At 37.5% G+C, this 8,301-nt stretch overlaps 1 pseudogene; it reads left to right on the forward strand.

The window, feature by feature from the left end:
• Positions 1-6,738: 6,738 nt before the first annotated feature.
• Positions 6,739-7,502, forward strand: LOC123613687 (small ribosomal subunit protein uS15m-like; annotated as a pseudogene).
• Positions 7,503-8,301: the final 799 nt, after the last annotated feature.

An 8,301-nucleotide genomic window follows, 5' to 3' on the forward strand; every position in this document is an offset into this window, starting at 1 on the left:
TTTAAATAGGTATTCAACACTAACTCTGTAAAATTTATACTCTGTATTACTGTTGAGCTACATTCCTGTTGATAAAGCTATCCTCAAAAAGTTAGATTTGCTTAGGGTTCCTGGGCTGGAGAAATAGTGTAATATTTGAGAAGCTCTCTGCTTCTCAATTTTAGAAATTAGGCTTAACTGAGAGTCGTAGAAAGACTCATACCCCATCCGTCTATAGATTATAAGCACAGATTTCGGAGAACAAGAACAAGGTCTCAAGAAACACATAATCACTACCGTTAAACCACACTGCCCCCTGGCATGCACGAAAAGGAATAAAATCACCCATCAAGGAGAACTATTTGCATGGAAAACAAGGTGTTCATGTGGAAACAAATCAATTATTGGTGAATATACACCCAGACATTTCTAAACAATGTCCAGCCATGATTAATTTTACTTTGAGAAAGTCAACAAAGAAATATGGTCCATTCAAAATCTCCAGTCCTGCTGAGAGCCTGGAATGTTGCCAGAGGTTTAGCTGCTATTCACAAACCCTGGCAACCTGAGTCTGGAACTCTATACTTTTAGATTACCAGAAAATGTTACCAGGATATCATTCCTCTAGTCCCAGTAGCCACTCTGCTTCTTTTGGTGAAATAGAAACCAGTGAGAATATTTCCCCCACAGCTCTGTTCACCATAGGAGCTTGCGGTGTGCCGATCAAACTCATCCAGGCACGACAAGGACCTAATTCAGTAATCAAACTGAAAAGGAAGTAGAACCCAGGGTCAAGGTATAGTATACACAGAAGCTAAGATAGTGGATTTTGTTGTCAAACTCAAATCCTGGTTCCACATTTTCCTATGTTTTAATCTTGGGAAAGTGACTTACCCCCTTTCTCTGACTAGATTTGCTAATGGGTGAAGTAGGGATAATTTCAGCAGCAGCTGACTCAGAGAATCATCAGCAGAGCTACTCAGCCTTTGTCTATTAGGCTTGTAGCACCGAGTGAGCTTGCTGAAAATGCAAATTTGGGGATCCTGCCCCAGGACTCTGAATCTGAACTAGCGGATGGGAGGTGTTAGCTGTGAATCTGCATTTTAGCAGCTCACCGGGAAACTCTTACACACACTAATGTTCAATAACCACTGATTAAAACATTAAATAAAACAAGAAGCCCTTATTAAGACCCCTGGAACACAATACGATCTCAGCATATGCTAACTGTTATTTTTATTAGAATGAAGCTTTGACTTTTTGATCAATGATTCAGGAGCTCAGGTGGCTCCAAGTGAACTGCTAGTAAAGACACCAGCAAGTTGCAGACTAATAGGAAGGGGGTCATAGCTCTGCCTCTTCCTTTCACTTTTTAAGATCTCCATTGCATTTTTAAGATTTTTTTTTTTTTATTCCCTGTGGTGATAATCCATTCTAAGCCACAACCATCCTCTACCTCCTTAGGTACCACCATTACATTTCCGTAATGGAAAACACGACTGATTTGTAAGGTTTAAGTCCATGCTTATATGGCAGTGTGAGTCACCTGAACACTGGGAGTGGTGGAAGAGACAAGCATCCCTGAATAACGGTGTTTTGGAAGGAGCAGAGCTGCTAATCAATCTGTCTTGGCACCAGGAAACTGAATGCCAAGAATTTTTGAGAATTGCTACAGGCACTGTGTTTAACTTGACAAGGATGACTGGTGGCCACTCCCACTGTTACCTCCATTGTAGCCTGAATTAGGTAATCTGTGCTGTTCACCTCCCAGAGCTAGAGAAGAAGGAAGATCTTTCCTCCAGCTTACTGCTGGACACCATGAGGAACCCACAAGAGGGCTCTGGGCAATCACACACCCCCACGACTACATTAACCCAGAAAAGTATATCCCGGGACAAGTATGAGCTTTAACATTGAGCCTACAACATCATGGTGTTTGACTCTTAGAAAAACAAAATTCTTGAATTTAGGGTTTCAGATGAACAAATTTTTATTGAATGCATAAGGTCCTTGGCATAAATCAAATCTGGTCCCCAAACAAAAAGTAACTTACCCAGTAACCAGGAGGGAGGGGTCCTGAGTTTAAAACATCTCCAGAAAAGGGGCTCTACACTAATATACAGGTGCTCGTTATTTTAGAATTAGCTGAGAAAATGTCCTTGTATACTGTCTGCACATACAATCCTGCCTAAAGCAGGCTCTTTTCTTCTAATTACCTGTATTAGATGATGAAACTTTATCACTACTGTAGAATCCCCTTTATCAAACCTGACCAGAAAAGACAATTGATCAATTAATTGTAAAGGTTGATGCAGCAGGGAAACATAACATTTAAAACTTAAAACATACAAAGACGACATGCCAATGTCCATCTTTGCATTTCCTTTATCTTTCTTACATAAATTTCACCCCTAATGCATCTTACACAATTACCAGTTCCAGGTTCTTTAAACTGAAGCAAGGGTTTAGAACGACTCATGAAATACATCAGTCCTTTGTATTTGCCTTAGACTTTTAATTGTTCTCCTTATCTTAATTGTCTCACCTACACCTAATTCCACGGTATTTTAAGGAATTCTCTTTATTGACTCTTTACACATAGTTTTCTTACAAAAACTCCTTTCACATTTTTTATTTAACAAATTTATGCAATATTAAGTAAAATTCCATCAGTATAAAGACAAGGAATATTGACACAATCACCCTGGGAAGCATAGAAAGCTGGCTCTGGATAAAAATACCACTCAGCAAATCAGAGAACTAATATGCTAACAAACTGAAAAAGGAGACTTGAGACCCTGAGACTGAAAGTGTGTCCATGTCAATATGTTTTACCCCATGAAGCAGGAGCTTTGTCTGCCTGGTGAATCTATTATGCAGCACTTGATTAAGAGGGCTTGTTTCAAAGTGTTCTGCTATGGAATTATACGGTGGCATATTGCTCATCATGCGTGCCCGTCTCCTATCACCAAGCAGAATGGTGTCTTGTAACGAGAGGAGGAAAATGTCTGGGATCTAGTGTAAAAATCCTATAATACATTACTAGAAACTAGTGATTTATGAGTAAAGTTTATTTGAAGAGTAATTTATGAACCCTGTTGGAAAGGCTAACTACTGGCTAAGTGACAGCAGAGGCTAAAACTCAGATTTCGTGTAGACCTCAGACAGGATGCAAAGCAGGTATCTCCACTGATTTCCCCACCCTATCCTTCTGACATGATGTCTAATCAGTCCCCCGGATGAATAACTGACACATTGTACATATGTCTGTACAGGGGCCAGTACTTAATTAAATCAAGAAATTATAAATGATGCTCTAGAGTATGATCTGTAAGGATTGCTCCACATGAATATTTTATCTGGAGTTAAGAGCCACATTTACAGAACGTCTGAGAGAATAAAAGACATTGTAAAGCCCTGGGCATATAAATGGTGATAAAAATGTCAATCATCTTCATGTTCTCTTCTTTTCCTAAAATAGTTCCTCTCTGTAAAGACTGGGTAGCAAAATGGTTAGGTCCTAGTGTATGCAAACTTTCAGCTCCACTGGTTAATGATAAGTTGTTTTCCAAAATAGTTGTACTATTCTCTGGCCACCATGAATCAGAGTTTCTATTCTGCCACCAGTATTTAATGTTGTCAGATTTTTTTAATGTCAATCTGATAGGTAAAATGGTATCTCATTATGGTATTACTTGCATTTTCCATATTACTATTGAAAATGAAAATCTTGCCATATATTTAACAGTCAGTTATGTTTCTTCTTTTGTGAAAAGTTTATGTCTCTTATTCATTTTTCTATTTGAATTTTTTGTATTTCACTTTCTTCATTTTTACATGTTCTTTATCTTCTGAACTTTCATACTACCCTGGGAGATGGATATGATTTATTTCCTTTACAGATGGGAATTTGAGGAGTAAGAAACTAAGAGACATGTGCAAGGTTACAGAGATAGCAAATGACAGAGGGCAAGCCAAACCCAGCTCTGTTTTACTTCAAAGCTCAGGTAGCTTCCAGTAAACAAACTTCTTTATTTTAGCTGGTGCTTTGTTAATTTCTGTACCACAAGCTCCCCCTAGATTCTCTGCAAAGAACAACCTCAGTGTGAGTCACATTGCAGTAAGAAATAGAGAATGGAAACGACCATAGGAAGGTAGAATACCCTGGAAATGGCTGTGGAATAAGCAAGGTGCAAAATTAACATAGTGGAGAATATTTGGGAGATCTTTCTTCTCATTGGTGTCAGGCCATCATTACTACTATCATAAATTACAATAATAATGGTACTAAAATGACAAAAATACTGAACGTTATTCATTGAGCACTTAAGGTGCACAAAACTCTGCACCAGGCACGTTAGACTCATCAGTTTAAGTTAATCATTACGTTAACCCCTAAGTTAGAGAATTGACTCAGTTCTGTTGCATAAAGGTGGAAACCCAGCTGTAAAGGAGTTAGAGAAAGTCTCCCAGGGCCACACAATAAGGAAGTAGTAGATCATGGGTAATTTTTTTTTTTTAATCTGGAGAAGGCACTTCTGATAGTCATGCTAATATGTCATGTATCACTAATTAAAATACCTTATTATATAGATCATGACTCTTTGCCCTATGCACATATGTTTACCTTTCTCTAGCTGTAACATTACCTAGCAGATAAATAATCCTACACTGAGAGCTTAAAAGCCCTCTGATACTCATATATCAAGCCCAGTTTAGGTTAATTTTCCAAAGAATTATTATTGACATATGTACAGTGTTAATAAAAAGTGCACAATTTGATCTCTTTTGGAGCAAATCCATGGCCTCAGTGTTCCAGGAGTCCATGAGAAAAAAATATTTTAACTGACAGCAGAGGTAAGATCTACATCAGCCTTCTGCTAGAATTGCTCTGCTCCAGAATTAGAGCCTTTTTTTTTTCTTTCCAAACTCGGGGAAATATCCATGAAGTTTATAGAAAACCCCCGTAATATTCAGGTGCTCTTCAGAGAGGGTCTCAGTGCTAATCCGACTTACCTGAGGCACATTGTATTGTCATCTATGAAGTATCACCTTAGATACAGAAAGCAACACTCAACCCCTGGCTAGCATTCTTGCAAATATAACATTTACTGTCCTGAAATGTCTTTTTTTTTTAATTTTTTTTATTGAGTTATAGTCATTTTAAAATGTGTCAAATTCCAGTGTAGAACCCAATTTTTCAGTTATACATGAACATACATATATTCATTGTCACAATTTTTTTCACTGTGAGCTGTACCACAATATCTTGTATATATTTCCCTGTGCTATACAGTATAATTTTGTTTATCTATTCTACATATGTCTGTCAGTATCTACAAATTTTGAACTCCTAGTCTGTCCCTTCCCACCCCCCGCCCCTTTGGCAATCACAAATTTGTATTCTATGTCAATAAGTCTGTTTCTGTTTTGTATTTATGTTTTGTGTGTGTGTGTGTGTGTGTCTGTGTGTGTGTGTGTTTTTAGATTCTACATATGGGCGATCTCATATGGTATTTTTCTTTCTCTTTCTGGCTTACTTCACTTAGAATGACATTCTCCAGGGACATCATGTTTCTGCAAATGGTGTTATGTTGTCATTTTTTATGGCTGAATAGTATTCCACTGTATAAATATACCACATCTTCTTTATCCAGTCATCTGTTGATGGACATTTCTGAAATGTCTTTTTTATGTTTCATTTTTTTATTGAATATAGCTCATGATGTAATGATGTGATAACCAAATGTTTATAATTATGTAGTTAGTTTGAAGACTTTTTACTGACACCATCTTAAACTATGTGGGAAAGAATGCTTTCAAACAGCCTAGAATAGATAGTGACCAGAAAAGACACCAGCACACAGTAGGTGCTCAGTCAATATTAGTTGAGTATTGAATAGGTGGCTAATCCATAAAGGGGTTTAATGCCATTGTTACCCAGAACATTTCTCCTGATGATTTCTCAGAGCTGTAATTCAGACTGAGGTTAATCTAGTTATAGTTTCAGAAATATTCATTGAAAATAAATTTTCTATAATAAGGTAAAAATCTGATTCACTTTACTTATATATTAAAAGCATTATTTTTTTTAGCACTCATACCTCAAAAAATAAACAACACCATTTTTGAATACATTACTTGGTTTAACCTTCCCAACACTATTTGTACTATTTCACAAATGAGGAAATTGGAGAAGCTGAAAGGTACATTGCAAGCATTAATGAGTCGGTGAGCCAGAATTCACTCCTGGGTCTCCCTGACTTGAAAGCTTATGTTCTCTCTTCATTGGAACAGATTGCTATCTTAATGCTGTCTCTTCTTTTGGGCAAATACAACTAAAATCAGGATGGAATCCAAAGAGAGAAAAGAACAAAGTCTATATGGTGACATATTTGAATCAGATATTTCCTATACATAACCTCATTTGAACATCAACAAATGATAAGAAAATCATTATATCAGCTACTCTTTATAGATGAGGAAACTGAATCTCAAAAAATGTAAGTAATTTTCCTAAGGATAGGATCAGAATTTAAGACCACATCTAATAATTCGAAGTTTTCTTTAGACCATGAGAAGTCTCAATTCAAGGAGGAAAACAGCATTTAATGTATGCATATTTAAATTAGAAATTTTATATATTTCAAAACCACGTGAGACATTATTATATTTAATCAGTTTGTACTGATCAAGAAACTGAGTCTCGGTCACCATGGTGAGGGTGGCATGGAAGACGTGGAGCTCAACTGAACCCAAACAGTGACCCCGGCTCCAGTACTCCCACTGCTGGGCGGAGCATGCGCCAGGCTTCCCTCCAGCCAGTGGGGCCTTCCCTCACCTCCTGGAGGTCTCATCCTCAGGCTGCCAGCCAAATAGATGTCCTGCCTCTTTCCGTGCTGCTCAAGGACTACCAGAACATCCCTGAAATTGAGAAGGTTGATGATGTTGTGAACAGACATGCTTATTAGAAGTGCCTTTTCCAGAGTAAAAAGAAATATATCTATTTACCCATAATCTGCTATTTATCTCCTTGTTGTCTTTGGAAATAACAGAAGGAGAACCTAAAAATCAAGAAAACTCTGCTGATGAACAAGGTGGTGGAAAACTCTGAGAACGCCAGCTCTCTGCATGCTCAAATTGTTACCTTGACGGTCAAGTTCCACAATTAGAAAGAACATATGCAGAGATATCGAAAGAACCAAGCCACAAATGCTATTTGCTGATGAGCGGTGAGGAAAAAGATGCTCAAATAACTCAGTAAGACCAACTATGCTGTCTTTGAGCAGACAAGCAGGGAACTGAGGACTGAGTACACCTTTCCCGCTCTGTTCTATCAAAAACCCCACCGCTGCTTGGTGACCAAGAATGCTCTGTGCATGTGGCTTTTCCAGAAGGTTCAAAAGCTAAAGGAGCAAAAAAGAGCCTTAAAAGTTGCAGCTGTAGAAGCCCAGAAACAAAGCCAGAAGAACCCAGACAGCCCTTCCAATGCCGGGCCAGAAGCAATCAAAGAAAACCAATAAAGGTTGTTAAAGTTAAAATTAAAAAAAAGAGAAAGAAAGAAACTGAGTCTCAGAGACGTTAGGTAATTTGCCTAAAACAATGTGATCAGAATTCACATCTGTCTATTGATTCAGCATGACTGTTCTCATTAGAAAATATAAATTTTTAGCTTTTGGAAGCTCTTCGTTTTGGAAGAGACTTTTGAAAGGATTGAGGCTAGACTCCTAAGTTTTTGATAATATAAAACAAGATGTAAAAGGAATGTTGTTCCTTGGAGGCTGGTGGAAGGGCAGGAATGCAACAAAACACTTTGGCTTGCTATCCCCTGGGAAAGAACTGTCCAGCTATGTTATTGGAAAGTCACTCAACAACCTTTAAAGGAATTTAATATTTTTTTAATTGATGTATAGTTGATTTACAATGTTGTATTCGTTTCAGGAGTACAGCAGTGATTCAGTTACATATATATGTATATACATACCTGTGTATTTTTTTAATTCAAGGTTAGATACAGTCTTGCTATTTGTAGTGAGCTTGTCAGGACTTGACCATGTGATATGTTAAGGTTTATTTATTCCCTGGGTTGTGATATAGCGACAAAGTGCTTACTTAAAGCAAGAACATCAAAATTTGAATCTCAGTTCCACACCTGACCCTCACACACTTAACTCCTCCAGCTACAAGTACCTTCATCAGTAGCATGCAGAGGATGAGAATACTTATCTGTATATAGAGAGAGTTTTTATCAAGCAATTTAAGGGGATATTGTGATCTTAAACAACGAATTTCCAAATAGTTATGAAGTAGCAAAGCTTTGTT

This window comes from Camelus bactrianus, chromosome 2, assembly GCF_048773025.1.
Source record: "Camelus bactrianus isolate YW-2024 breed Bactrian camel chromosome 2, ASM4877302v1, whole genome shotgun sequence".
Classification (NCBI taxonomy): Eukaryota; Metazoa; Chordata; class Mammalia; order Artiodactyla; family Camelidae; genus Camelus; species Camelus bactrianus.